The following is a 16,672-nucleotide window of genomic DNA, read 5'->3' on the forward strand; positions in this document are numbered from 1 at the left end:
TCATGAGCCCATGCTTTTCTCCTTAGATTTCATCAGAAGGAGGAGCTCCTGCAAGGCTGCTCATCCATGAGATGAGTGCCGAATTTGGACGCTTCTAAAACAGTGCCTTTCCGTTTCTCCCAGTTGTCATTGGCTCATTGGATCAACATCTTGTCATTTCTTCCAAATTCTCCGTTCCTTCTTCTTTCTCGTTTGAAAGAAGATCAGAGATTCAGAAAGCTTCCTTGAAAGTGCATAAAAAAATTACATTTAAGTCCTACAGAAAAAATTTTGTCATGATAAAACCTTATAAAATTTATAAAATACTCTTAAATTTTAAACCATGTGCATTAATAATTTAGCAACAAGCATTTACAACTTACATGTTGTCCAATTATAAATGTCATTTATCAAGTTGTAATTGAATAAGATTTAAGATTTAAAAATATTTTATAAATTTTATAAAATCTTTTGATAATTAAATTTCTTATATGAAACTTAGATGTAACTTTCCCAATGCATTCACATTGTGACATTTCAGTATAAAATTTGCAAATGACAATGAGTTAGATTAAAAATCTACAAATTTTTTTTGGCCAAAGTTTAAAAGGCTACAATTAAAAGTCTGTTTGTTTTAGCTTATTTCACAAAAAAATAACTTATTTTTTTAAAAAATTATTTTTTAAATTTTTATTATGTTTGTTTAAACTTTTAAAAACAATCAAAATCTTAAAAAAAAGAAGAAGAAGAAGAAGAAGAAGCAAATTTTTAATTATTTTTAGAAGTTACTGAAAGAATCCAAAAAAAAGAGCAAATTTTTGATTATTTTAAAAAGTTATTTTTAGTAACTTTTAAAAATAATCTAATATAATAAATAAGAAAGTATGTTTGAAATGGGTGAGATATGCAAAGATATCATAAAATTTTAAAATAATATAATAAATTATTTTTACAAATCAAAAATCAAGAAAAACATTATAAAATTAAAAAATAACTTACTAATAATCACTTTTTTATTATTGTAACCAAACATAAAATAACATTTGCTTTGATAAATTCTCATTTTATAAAATATTTAAATTACTTAAAAATTACTTTTTTTAATCCTAAATAAACAGGCCATAAATTATGAAATCATGTTTAAACACTTCTTCTCTCTTTGCACACGTATGTGGGCCCTTTTTCTAAGAAATGTAAGTGATAGTTATGGAAGCCAATAAAGCTAATGTTGACCAATTATAATAATAGGATCTTCATGTTATGATTATAATAAGAGTATAAGGCTATTACTCATGCTTGCTAAAATTCCAATAATAGGATCTTCATGTTATGACGGTGTTTTGAATTTATTACTGCCCTTACTAAATTATCTTTAAAAATTACAGTGCATTATTTTAAGGTATTTTGGTGATCACAAAAAAAATCATTTGATCTTTCAAATAACTTTTAAATTTTTAAATTCTTTAAAATTAATTTACAAATTTAGAACCAGTAATTAGATGTCATTTTCTCATAGTTTTTTTTTTTGGTCTAAAAGAGCTAATTTTATTAATCACAAAAAAATAGGTACAATCACTAATAACTAAAGCCAACAAACACCAAAAACAAAAAAAAAACTTAGAATACAGCGGGACACACAACTCACAACAACAAATAGAAACAAGAAACAACTAAGCAACAACAACAAATCACTAAAACAAGTTAACAAAGTTAACAAATACCCTCCTCATTATGAGAGGAGCTAATAGAAGTAGAAGAAAAACTAGGAAAACTAACAGCTTCCACATTACCAAGTAGAAACACAGGCAAAGAAAATATAGCTATAAAGAGCTATCCCATCAGTCACATTTTCTTAAAACCTATCATTACTAAAAAAAATTGGAAGCTTCATTATCTTTGTGATCCACCGAGGAGAAATAAACATCCTTGCATTTTTTTTTTTTTGGCTAGCTTCTAGAGCATTTCCAATCATAATCATAATTCAGTTTACCTGGAGGTACCATTTTTAAGGGCGTGATAATGTTAGATTCTTGAGAACTTTTTTTTTTTTAATTTCTAGCTGGTATGAGAATTTTCCCACAATTATAATTTGAGTCCTGCTCTCAAGTCCAAATCCCTACATACTATACCCCAAAAAAAAAAAATCACAATATGGGAAATTTATGTCAATGAATGACGGACCGCCTAATTAATAATGATCAGATGCAAAATCCTGAGGTCACATGAAAAACAATAAAATATTAATATATATGAAAATGACATCTGATCCGTCTATTTCAAGCCATATTGTAACTTCCACACGCTTTATTATATTCCCTTCAATTTTTTATTATTAGAGAAAATATTATTTTTAACTCATATTTTTTATACATAAAAACATCTATTTCAATAAATATCTATTATATATTTTTTAAATTACTTTTTAAAATTTATATTAACAAAAAATAATTAATGTATAGTTATATTAATCAATATAAGACATTTTACTTCACTTTTTTTTATTTTCAAACATAATTTTTATAATTAATTAATTTTTTTTAAATTGTGTAATTCAATTTTTTCTCATATATATCAAAACGGAAGGAGTACCACATATACATGTTATTTAATAAAAAATTCTTCTTTGCAATCCAACCTCTCACAAAGTGTAACCTATAATTGCTTTACCCACTGTTGGAGTTTATAATTACTAAGACATTGTTATATTCTAGGGTAGATAACCATTCTTTATACATAAGATAATACTCCCTTTGTTTTAAATTATAAAATATTTTTAAATAAAATATTATATATTAATAAAGTTTATTAAATATATTTTACAACCTTATTTGTTCAAGACAAAAATATAAAATTTTAAATATGTCTTTCATTCAATATTCCATTGATAAAAGAATATTGAAGAGAGAGAATATATGAAGAGGATAATATTGAAAAAGTATCATTAATAAAATTTTATATTTATCAAAATATCTTATATTTTAAAATACTAAAACTTTTCTAAAAATGTTTTATAATTTAGGATAAATGGAGTAATACAAGTTCTGAAAAATATATAGTGTGTTTGGATTTTCATCAAGCATTTACTCCAATCCATGTTATATAAAAAACAAAAAACAAAATTGTCACACCCCAATACTAATGGTGTGACCGACACAAAACATGAGATAAACTCATATTTCATAAGCCTCAATTATCTAAATATTAAACTATAATAGTGATAGATATTTATACTAATCAATAAATCATATAATATATATATATATAATTACAAAGTTTGTAAAATTTTAAATATTTGGTAAAAATTTTGACAAAATCTCCTCTGTAATTAGAACATCCCAAAATTTCTATAGCCAATAAACTTGTCAGCAGATCTAGAAGAGGAGCTTAACTCCACACTAGTAAATTACATGATAACAAAAATAGGATCAGAACCTAATTACAGTATATGTGGAGCACTAACTACCATTGTATAATATAATGACTATTTACATTAAAATAAACAATTGAAGCATGCTTCAACTGTCCAAAAATGCAATAGAGCCCCTCAATGATTTACAGGAAGTACATGATCAACTACATTATCTGATACTAAAGAAATTTTTTGATGAATAACATCCCAACAACAAATAATAGAACATAAATAAAATGAAAAGTTTGAAATAGTTATGTAAGTTAAAGAACAAAAATTTTCGTAAAAATTCAATAAACTTCATAATAAAATGTCTTTATAAAAATTCAAGAAAATCTCAAATCATTAAACTATCATAACAAATGATAATATTGCTTGATTTCAAGAAAGCACATAAATGAAATAAATATTTATAAATAAATTATTGAATAAAAATCAATAGAATATAAAATCATCAAATAATTGAATTCATAATTATAGGGACTTATCAGAACAATTAATAAATGTGGATATACAATCTACGAGGGTAAATAACCAAACGCGATTTATACCACAAAAACAAACGTGAACACACAATCCACGAGGGTAAGTAATCAAACGCGGCTGAAGTTACGAAACAAACGCGAACACATAGTCCACGAGGGTAATGCTAACCAAATGCGGCTTGAAGCCATGAAACAAACGTGAGTACGATACTCACGAATAACCATTCCTCTGTTCTACATGCGTTGGCCATTGCACGGGGCTCCTCCTATAAACACCCTACTAGCTAGGTGTACCATGACGTGCCAAAAGCTAACGAAACTGTCATTAACAACTAGTATTCTGTATAAAGTCCCTTTTTAAATTCACTTTCAAACATGCGATAAAATCATCATTGGTAAAATATAATTTTCATTTTCAATATCAAACTCACATGAATCATTTTTCCATAGCAATTCAATGATTTTCAGAATGAAATCCCATAATCAAAGTCCAAACTTGTATTTATTGAATAATTGACATTTTAAAAGTGCTAAAGGTAATTTCATAAAATAAAGAAGTTTAATTAACAAATTATCCAGTATTCATATTGTTGTTATAAAATGATTTCCATAAAAATGTAATATTTTAGTAAAGAAAATTTTATTAAAAAATCAATTGTGACGCTATCCACTTACTTGAGAAATTCTCCAATAATTCTAAAGCTTGTTTTACTTCAACTTCTCACTTTAATTCCAACAAATGCCATTAACTCCATAACAAATAAATCACAATCCTAAAATCATTTTTATCACTCTTTTCTTAATGTAAGTAAGCATTTAACTATCAACTTCCAACAACTAGCAAAATTATCTTTATTGTATTAATCTCTCACTACATCCTTCAACTTTACTTGTCAAGTAATTTCCCAAATATTTGGTGGATATTCAACTAATATTCAAAATAATACCATAATCATTTAAACTTTAAATATACTTGAGTCAATTAAATTATTTAACAAATCATATTGTATCCTTGCAACTCCTCTTAGTATAACATTAAACTTCTCATTGTTACAATTTCTCTTTTAGGCATTTTAACAGATACTTTATGGGCACTCAAGATGATATATAAGTAAACATCTCCTTAACCCTCTGTCAATAATCCTTTTCAAAGACTTCCAGACTTATCAAGAATACATTACATCAAATACAACCTGACAGCAAAATAAAATAACAGCCAATCGTTGCACCAACACACCTCAGTTCAAATTCAACAATTATATATTTCAAAATGCCAACACAACCCATCAGAGTTTTCTCAAATCTCTCTCTGTTTTTCTTTAACTGATTTCGTAAGATATAACAGCAATCAAACCTTTCCAAACTCTTACTTAGGTCCCATCTTCCTTCCTTCTCCAACAATTCCATTGCAATTGAAATGAGTTTTTTTGTTCTCTCCCTCCCTCCCTCCCTCCCTCTCTCTCTCTCTGTATGTTTTTTTTTTCCACAGCAGCAAAAATCAAAGAAGAGACAGCACCTATCGGTCATAGGAGGAAGAGAAATTGAGATTACCTCACGCCCAGAACTGAGGAGGAAGAGAAGTTCAAGATGACGCACCACGCATCACTATCAACCACGAAGCAGAGAAGAGGCAAAGAATGGCCAAAGAAGGGAGCGAATCCAGCGATATCCCACTTCCAGCTGCGAAATAGGGACGCGAACAGAGGAAGCCGATGGCAAAGATCTAGGAAGCAAGTCGATGGTGAAGAGCAAAAATGCAAACCGACGGTAAAGAATCAGGGGAGCTCATGTCGGTGAAGAAAGGAGAGAAATTGAGATAAAACGAAATGATCTGTTTCGCATAGCAAGAACATAAATTCTGACAAAAAGGAAAATTGAGAAAACTGCAAGATATGACACAAGGAAAATTACAAGAATAAGCCCAAAATTTTCTATAATTTAAAATAAAATTAAATTAAATTTTTGCCCAATGAAAATACCTTCAAAAAGTTATTAAAATAAATTTTATTAAACTACCACTCTTTACTTTTTATAAAATTAATTTAAATAAAAATATTAATTAAAAAATATTTAATTTAAAATTTTAAGTCATTATAAAAATGATGTGTTTTTAAGATGTCATTTAGAATTTAGAGTTCACGCAACAGCAATCAGAGCCCCAAACATGTTGGTAGCTGTCAAAACGTATACGTACCTTTGTTGCTCTTTCATTGTCTAGCTAGATTGAATTTTGTCGAAACTAGTTAAAAGGGCAATAATTTATAAATTGTAGGATGAGACTTCCGTGACATGAAAGCTAAGATCGTGCCAGCTCAAATTTCTGGGTTAGATCCACCGGACATGGGGGTTTTTAACTCTGCAACGCGTCCATCATCTGTACACAAGATATTTATAAATTTGTATAACAAAGTGGACGCGCCTCTGCAATCGTAGGAAATTATTTTTTTAAAAAAATTGTCACATTTATATATTATAAGCTAAAGCAATAATCAACTATATAATCATCATCATTATCCTTCTATTTTTATATATGTAACGCTTCCTCGATCCTCCTCTCAAGTCAATAGAAAAGACTGACTAGATACGCAAATAATGGAGCCGCACATCTTGCTCTTGTCTATCACAGTCTCCTTTGTCGTAACCTGGCTTTTCTTGAGCCGCCGACGTTATAAAAACCGGCCGCCTGGTCCGGCCGCCCTCCCCGTCATCGGCAACCTCCTTCAACTCGGCCCTAAGCCTCACCAGTCTCTGTCTGCCTTTAGCCAAAACCTATGGCCCTCTCCTGTCCCTCCATCTCGGATCCGTCACCGTGGCCGTCGCTTCCTCTCCCGCCGCCGCCAAGGAAATCCTCCAGAAGAACGACCAGTCCTTTCCGAACCGCCCGATCCTCGAGTCCGTCGCCGCCCAGCCCAACATCAACGACACCCTCGCCTGGGCTCCCGCCGACCACAGATGGCGCAACCGCCGCCGCATCTGCACCACCAAGATATTCACCACTCAACGCCTCGACCTTCTTCAAGATTTGCGCCACCGTAACGTCCACCAACTCATCAAACACGTTCAGAAACACTCCGCCTCAGGAGCTCAGGTTGTTAGAACTTGGAATTATTGGTTTGTGCGTGTGCGCGTGTGTGTTTGAATTCGTGAGTCATCACATCAGAAATATTCCTCTTCTTTTCTGTAAGGTGGACATCGGCGAGCTTGCATTCGCCACCATGTTAAACTTGGTTTCGAACACTGTCTTCTCAGTGGATCTGGTGGATCCAGAGTTCGAGACGGCCGGGGAATTCAAGGAGCTCGTGTGGAGGATCATGGAGGACGCCGGGAAGCTGAACCTCGCCGACTATTTTCCGGCGTTAAAGAGGTTTGACTTGCAGGGTGTGAGACGCCATGTGAGGGTTTCCTACGAGAGGTTGCATGAGATATTCGATGACCTGATCCAGAAACGTTTGAAGGAAAGAGAAAATTCAAATGCTCGAAATGGCGATTTTCTGGATGTTCTGCTTGATCATTGCCAACAAGAGAACGGATCAGATTTCTTCAGTGTTGAAAGCATCAAGCCATTGATTCTGGTAAGCATCACATATTCTGACAAATTGCCAATAAGTGGGGCACGCATAATTATATATATGGAACAAATTAATTATAAATGGATATATAAATTTATTTGTGGGAGAATCACAATCTTCTAAAATAAAAAAATAATAATTTAATCTTGTGAAATGTGACAATTACAGTGAGGTTTTAAAAGACTTTTTTGAGATTAAATTTATATGAGAAATTCATTTAATACTTTTTTAGAATTAATTTTATATGGCTCATAAGTTTGATATAAGTTTTTGTAAGTTTTGTTCCACCAATAAATAAAATAATTTAGAAAATTATAATATTTTATCAATAATTTTTTTGATTATTAAAGTCTAAATAATTTTATATGGTTCACAAGTTTGATATAAATATTCATAAGTTTAATTCTACCAATAACTAAAATAATTTAAAAAATCACAACTTTCTATTAGTAAAATCTAACTAATTTCATGTCATTTATAAGTTTGATATAAGTATTGGCAAGTTTCATTCTACCAAAATATAAAATAATTTTAAAAAATTACAACTTTCTAAATCATAAAGGGGTATTAAAGTGATATCAAAGAAGTCCCTTAAAACCTCACTATCATTATCATATTTTATAAGATCAAATTGTCATTTTTTTTATTTTAGAGAAATTTATCTATCATTTTTACTTTATTTTTCATACACATAAATACTTTTTTCATGGTTTTAGTAATTTTCAGAAAGTTAACTATTTATGTTCAATTACTAACTTAATAATAAAAATCTTGACCCATAAATTACAAGGTTGTGAATTTAAATTCATTATTCATGTAAGGATGTGGGTAATCTGTGAGCGTCTCTATAAAAATATAAATTAAATTATCTTTGAATTTAAAGGCATATTCTAACCCTGATCATAAACTTTTTATTTAATAAACAAAGTTAAAATCTTTAAGGTAGAATCAGAAAATTTGGGCATAACTAGATAAGGTGTGATGGTGAGAAAGTTGGTTAAATGATATATCCCATTTTTTTAATACTCCTCTAGTCCCATATTATAAAATGGAGAGAAAAGATTAATTTTAATCCTATTTATAAAACCCTTCATTATTTTTTTACATTCATCTTTACCTTAAAATTATTAGAGAAAAATAATTTTTTTTGTATTTATTGAGAATAAAAGTGAAAAGTTATTAAATTTTAAAACAGAGTAAATAAAATTTAAAATTTTATTGATTCTAATAAAACATATTAAAAGTTATTTATAAGTAGGATCATGAAAAGTATTTCTCTTAATTATTTAATTACAATACATTCCAAACCAATCTTACTCATCTCTTCCAATCCCTCTTTCCACCATAAATATATATACTTATTAATACCAATGGTATTATTGAACAGAATATTAAATATGTCAAAATTTTATAAAGTAATTTACAAATAAAACCATGAAAGGTTTTTAAAATGTAATTTTTTAATAGGAATGGAGGGAGTATATATATATATATATATATATAAACAAAGGCAAAATGGCTCAAATTATTGATTTAGAGCTTGTTACTTTGAGTAACGTTTTAATTTGTTTATGGAAAAAGGGAGAATAAGATTTAAGGCTCTTCTAAAAAAAATTATTGCAATAAGAACTTATTAATTTTATATCAAATATTGTTTTATAAAAGCATATACATATTATTGTTAAAAGTTACATCTTAACTTAATTATACTTTTTTGTAGTTTTCTTATAGATTTAACAAGTTAAGCTTTTAACAACATATACTTATTCTTATAAGACAATATCTGATATAAAACTAATAGACTCTTATTGTAAGAAATTCTCTTAAGAGGACCTTGAATATTTTTCTCTCCTAAAAAATTATCGTCTACAGAATCTAAATAAAATAGGTTGATATTAAAAAAATGAAAGGAAAAAACCACAAAGTATTACTCACATGATTGGTGTAGCGCTAAATGGTCCAATAATTGATACATAATTTAATTGCTGGAGTCAGAGAAGAGTAGTTGAATCCTTCTCAATCGATAGTGGGTTGAAAAATACATCCGCTATTGTTGCGTGTGATTAAAATATTATAACCAAACTCCCAATAGTTGGAACGTGGATGCTTCTATGAGGCTGAAAAATTCATTGTGATTATGTTAGGAGAGGAGAGCTATTTAAACATACTAACCAAACTCCACAAGTTTGTACTTTTTCAGAAGTGTACACTTAAGCTAATCAATTAATTGGTTCCTCAATATTAATCAATATAAAATCGAACAGCTAGCCGAATTAAATTACATTAATTATTAATGAATTATGAGCAATCTTAAACTCCGTATATATGGAAAATGTGCCTAACTTGTTTGGTAAACATTTTAATCACTTGATATGGGTTGTTTTATATTTATGTTCTTTTATAACTAGATTATTTTTATGTTTTATTAGACAAGGTTTGGATCACCAACTCTTACTTGTTCGTTGGTTTTATGCTAGCTTTGTTTATAGAGAGACTCAATATTGTTCTTCATGTTAAAAAAAAAAAGTTCAGATTCTCACATTTAAGATATTAAGCTGGAAATAGATTTATATTCCTAAAATATCTGATCCTTCAAAAATAAAAATTCAAACATTTCAATAAACAATTTTTTTAAAAAAATATATATGTATACTCCATCTAGCTAAACTATACATGAATTCAATAAATCGATCAAATCATTTTTAGTGAAAAATATGCTTGATATGTTTAAATGCCACGTTATTTTCAAGGATTGTTTTGATATATTATATGGACTAAATTTACCCTCCTAATGTGGTACATACTGTTTTTCCTTAAGCAAGCAGTGCCTACTGCCCGATTTATTATAAATTAGACATCTTTAATGCAGTGAAGCGACGTTTTTATTAATCTGGTGCTTGCAACAAACTTATCTATGAATGAGAGGATTTATCACTATCTAAAATGTGTATTATTAATTCCTGCGAATGGTATGCGTCGTCAAAATAAACAAAGTATACTTTCTCATCGTATAATGCTAAAGTATAAATTAATGCATATGGCTACGTGACAACTAACAATAATTCTTGAGGGAAAAAAAAAAAACAGGATTTATTCATTGCTGGGAGTGACACGTCAGGATCAACCACAGAGTGGGCAATGGCAGAGCTTATTCGAAACCCAGAAATAATGAGAAAAGCAAGAACAGAAGTGAAGCAAGTGATAGGAAACAACATTCGCGAAATCAAAGAATCAGACATCCCTCATCTTCCCTACATCCAAGCAATAGTTAAGGAAACACTCAGGCTTCACCCTCCAGTGCCTCTTCTATTGCCTTACATCGCAGCGAACGACGTCGTTGTGAATGGCTATACCATCCACAAAGGAGATCAAGTCCTGATAAACGCATGGTCCATCGGCAGGAACCCATCGTACTGGGACAATACGACGTCGTTTATGCCAGAGAGATTTCTTGGGGCTGCCCCAGATTTCAAGGGCAGGGACTTCGAGTACTTGCCATTTGGTGGTGGAAGAAGGATATGCCCTGGCTTGCCACTGGCTAACAGGATGATCAGCTTGATGGTGGCCACTTTGGTGCATTCTTTTGAGTGGCAACTTCCTAAGGGCATGACTCGTGAAACCATGGACATGAACGAGCAGTACGGAATCACGTTGAAGAAGGCTGTCCCTCTCTGTCTTGTTCCATATAAATCTGTATGAATTTTTATGAACGCAATAAGATCCAGAATATGTTTGCATGTGTCTGTATAAATAATATCATGAGAGCATAGTATTGTGAAAAGCAAGTCAGTTTGATTGGCTGAACTGGCACACTGTTGAATCAATGTTTTAACTAGTTAAATGAAATATTTTGTTCATGATTGGTCTAACCACAATTTAACTATAGTTTTAACTATTGATCTTTCAACCAATATTATTAACTGATGAAATGACTAATATATGATTTTCAATACCTTAAATATAGGAGTAAACAAGCTTTGTGCACCATTCAGTTTCGGATACCATGTACACACCTCACCTTAATGGCGCTGGGGTCCTTAAATATAGGCCCACTTTCAGGGCATGTTGCGGGTTTAGCCCCATTTTTAGGACCATTGTAGCACAAGTCATGAGTTTTCTGGATTGAACAGCCCATATAGGCAGGCACTCATTTTATTACCCAAATTTTACTTTGGGATCATTTAGACTTCCAATTATTTATAGGTTAAAATATGTTTTTATGTCCTCTAATTTTATATAAAATTTTATTTTAATATTTTAATTTTATAAAATATTTATTAATTTTTTAATCTTAATATCGTTAGTTTTATTGTACAAAAATTTTATATTAAACTATTAAATATTGATAAAACATTCTCAATTGTTGATATATTAAATGTAAATGTTTTAAAATAATAATGATTGGCTTAAAAATAATTGTTTAAAATTAATGATGTTAGGATTAGATATCTAAAAAGATATATTATGAAATTAGGGGATTAAACTAAATTCTTATGTAAAGTTATAAGATTAAAAGTATACTTTAACTTTATATGTGTGTGTATTCAATTTCAGCAATTCATTTCATTAAATTTCTTTCTTTTTTTTTCTGATTATGTCAAAGGTTTTGAACCACTGACCACTATTAACAGCTTACCTAACTAATCTACTACTTGAAAGCCTCATTAGGTAGATTCCTTATAATCTGTCCCTTGTTTTTTCAAAAAAAAAAAAAAATAGTGAAAGACTTGTTGTTTTTAACACTTTAATAATTTACCTAACAGAATTCAAATTTATGGAAACAAGTTAATTTAAACATCAAGATCTCAATATATAATTTAAAATCTACGCACAAGCACACATAGATCAATATTATTCATGAAGGTAAAAAACTTATATATTTAACTTTGAATACTTAATATACTTGGATCCAATTGAATCAAGATATGTAGATTTTTTATAGATTATTTACTAGACAATAAATTCTTGTTATTAATTTTACTTGCATATTAAAATTCACTTCTCATAATATACGTGGATATAAATATATTAAGTATATAAGGTAAAGTATATAAGTCTTACCCTTCATGAAATATGAACAATATGAATTGTGTTGCACTCCATGCAAAACATGATCCACAGTCCAACTTATAACAATTTTAATTACTTTATCATGCTTATAAAACAAATATTTAAAAAAAATAAGATTTCCTCTATTTTCTTCTCCCTCAAATTCCTTAGTTATAACAAAAAGGCTAAAATGCATAAAATTTTTCTGAACTTTGAGACAGTTGATATAATCTCTCCACCTTTAAAAGTTTAAAATTAACCCGTTAACCTTTAATTTTGTTTTCAAAACCCCAATATTATTAATTATGTTATTTTTTCATTAGGGTTGTAATATCATTCAACTAAAAAATGTTATTGAACAAAAATATTATATTATATAACTATTTATAATAAATTTTGTCATATTTTTTTGGATAATTGAGGCATTGATAACAAAAAAAATTTATTATTATTGTATAAAATTTTAAATATTTATGTTTATTTTAGTTTATCCATTTTTTGTTATCAATGGTGGATGATTTTATTGTTTTAAAAGGTAAATTTTTATTTATATTTTCATGTTAGATTAATGTAATGCACATGGCTAAAATATTTAAAATTTTAAATATTATCAGGTTAGATTAATTTATCTTTTAATACTAAAAAATTATGCACTATTGATAACAAAAAAGAGAGATAATAACATAAAAGTAAATATTTAAAATTTTATATGATGATAATAAGATTTGTTTTGGTTATTATCAATGTCTCAACTATCCAAAAATATCATTCAACTAAAAAATATTATTAAACAAAAATATTATATTGTATAACTATTTATAATAAATTTCTCATATTTTTTGGATAATTGAGGCATTGATAACAAAAAAAATATTATTATCATTGTATAAAATTTTAAATATTTATGTTTATATTAGTTTTATCCATTTTTTTTGTTAATCATGCATGATTTTATTGTTTTAAAAGATAAATTTTTATTCAATTTCAGGTTAGCTTAGTGTAATGCACATGGCTAAAATATTTAAAATTTTAAATATTACCATATTAGAGTAATTTATCTTTTAATACTAGAAAACTATGCACCATTGATAACAAAAAAGAGAGATAAAACTACCACAAAAGTAAATATGTAAAATTTTATATGATGATAATAACATTTATTTTGGTTATTATCAATGCCTCAACTATCCAAAAATATAAAAAAATTAATTATCCATAGTTCTACAATATAATATTTTATTTAATAATATTTTTTAGTTGAATGACAATTTAACCCCATGAAAAAATAACATAATTAACAATATAGGATTTTGAAAAACAAAACTAAAAATTAAGGGGGTTAATTTTAAACTTTTAAAGATGAGAAAGATTATATGTAACTATCTTAAAATTTAAAAGAGTTTTATATAATGTAGCCTAATAAAAAAGTGACATCCTACAAAAAGCCTTTAAGCTCTCAGATTAAAGGTGTTTACAACAATGATAGGCCCAGAATATTTGAGTTGTAGGGCATCACACCCTTGAATTTTTAAAAGATACTCTCTATAGGTCATGGACCAAAATTTAGATGGAGCTGAGGGTCCACCTACACTCATCAGTCATTAGAGAAATGATCATATATATATATGGCAGTAACTAAAGAGGCTGACAATTTAACTGAAAATGGGCGATAAATTTAAATGGTGTGAAGAGTGTGAAAAATTAACACAGTTAATTACAATAAACTAAAATGGAAGTAAGATAATTTGCGTTATGATGTTGCCCTTTTAATTTCAATAAAAAAGGGATTCAATGATTACATATTTAATTAATCATTCTCTTCTTCACTAAGCTATTGTAATTAGTCAATAAAAAAAGGGTACCAAGTACTAAATATATATACTTAGGATCGACAAGAATCCTTGAAATATTAATACACGGAGGGATACGGAGGCCAAGTGCTTGGAGTCTACTCTGATTCCCCTCTATTTAAGGTTCAGCATGTCATGGGAGGGAAGGGGGGAAAACAATATTAATTAATTAATTAATATAAAGAATATGTGTAATTCACGGCCTTTTAATTTGTGTGTCATGTTACCCTTCCCTAACGTATATGTGGCACAATCCTCAAATGGGAAAATTGATTATTTTTTTATATTTTTGTTGAAAAAAACACTTGCAATCACATCACACTATTGGTTTTTTGGGTTAAATATAAAATTTGTCCTTGTTAAATTTATTTTCGATGCAATGTTCCTCTTTAACATTTTAAAATAGTGCAATGTTACCCATGTCATTAACAAATATTAAATTTGATCATTGGTTAATAAGAAAAATTATAGAAAGGATATCAAAAGTTACAAAAAAAAAATAGAAAGTTATGGAAAATGACCTTAATTTTTGTAATTTTCTTAATCATTTTTTTATAATTTTTAGATTCTTATAATTTTTTATCAACTAATTATTAAAGTTAATATTTTTTAACAATAGGAGTAATATTACATCATTTTGTAAATATTAAATAGGAACATTGCATAAAAAACAAATTTAAGAGCCCAAATGCTCTTGGACCTATAATTTAAGGGTAAATCTGACACTTGACCCTTTTTTTATATACTTAAATCTATATTTGTAGTTTGGCCTTGTTCAGAGAAAATTAAAATTTTAAAAATGAGTTATTGTACAAAATTAAAGCTATTGCGAGATTTACAATCATCTTCAAAGGGATAACTGGCACAGCCTCTTAATTCACGAGGGATATTTTCATTTAAAACAAATAAAAATTTGATTGAAAATATCGTACAACCTAAGCTCCCTCGAAAATTTCAGTTTCCATCTCCCTAAGGCATTAATATGGCAACTGGCAATAAACAAATCATATAACTGAAATAACTTTATATGTACATAATTAAACGCATAAATTAATAGCGAATGTGCAGTTTTGATCGGAAAAAGGTCTGACTTTTGTGTTATATTAACGTTAACCTTCTCCTAGAGATGCAAGCTTAATTGAAACCCTAAACATGAATTAACTCTATAAACACACTAATCAAGGCCCCAGCTCACAAGGGTATCACGTCCATTTATTTTGATTTAAACTTTGATGCGTAATGGCTTACAGGTGAAGCATATATTTGGTGCTAAACGAATCATAAAATTCCTAACATTGTTCGAGATGTTATAGGAGGACTAACGTACGTGGATGTTTGTAAACCTTGCATTGTACTCGGACTAGATTATTGAATTTTTTTAGAAGTGCGGATCAATTTGCAATTTAATTTGTAATTTGACGTTGGAAAAAGAACCAACACCTTTCTGTCTTACAAAAAATACAAAGGTCGCATATAGTTGTCCTTTACAGATACATATTTTTATCGTATGACCAATCATTGTTATCTACTTGAACACTAAAAAGATAAGGGATTTTTGTCCGAATTTTTCTAGTTACGTGCGGTTTCTAAATTGAAAATTTTCACAAATCTTCTTTAATGTTATTTCTGAATGGTCGATAAGTATCGTTTTTAATAAAATAAGTTCTTAAAACGTTGATGGTTCATGTGTATCACAGTTTCCTTTTCCTTTTTCTTTTTCTTTTTTTTTTTTTGGTTCGTGAACATAGAAGGGACGAATTTCTTTTTTTTCCCCCCTATTACCAGCTACGACGAAGGAGGCCGGAGGGGGACAAATATTCGTGGATCTAACATTGTGCTTATTCGTTAAATAAACACAAGAGAATTGTTTGCATCTTTTAGCCAAGAGCCATCATATAAGTTTACTGCATGTTTTTTATTTTTATTTTTTTAATCAAGACGCAATAACGAAACACCATACAAAAGAGAGATCTCTAGACAGTATAACATACCCGGAAAATTTAGAATGTGGGTAACATGCATATACATTTAACTAATAGTACATATTACACTCATTAGACACTGAGGAGTTCATGTCGTTAACAAGGGGGGGATCATAAATCTCAAGGGCGACATTCATCTAAGCTTGATCAGTTAATAAACCAGTTGGGCCCTAAATAATCCTTTAATCCTTGCAACTTTCAAGTGTGGACTCTTATAATCACTAGAAGGCTTTGATATAAATAGCTTAGATTAGCGGGTTATGATTAATTAGAAATCTTGAGTTTGAACTTTGGGCATGCAATTGTGATAAAAAATTTTATGGAAATTATGCCTCTTAAAAAGGTATTT

At 29.0% G+C, this 16,672-nt stretch overlaps 1 pseudogene; it reads left to right on the forward strand.

Annotated features, from left to right (window-relative positions):
• The first annotated feature begins 6,395 nt into the window (after positions 1 to 6,395).
• LOC129293396 (geraniol 8-hydroxylase-like) lies at positions 6,396 to 11,299 on the forward strand (annotated as a pseudogene).
• Positions 11,300 to 16,672: the final 5,373 nt, after the last annotated feature.

Source organism: Prosopis cineraria, unplaced genomic scaffold, assembly GCF_029017545.1.
Source record: "Prosopis cineraria cultivar Desert tree isolate PC_DT_omini unplaced genomic scaffold, ASM2901754v1 PC14, whole genome shotgun sequence".
NCBI lineage: Eukaryota > Viridiplantae > Streptophyta > Magnoliopsida > Fabales > Fabaceae > Prosopis > Prosopis cineraria.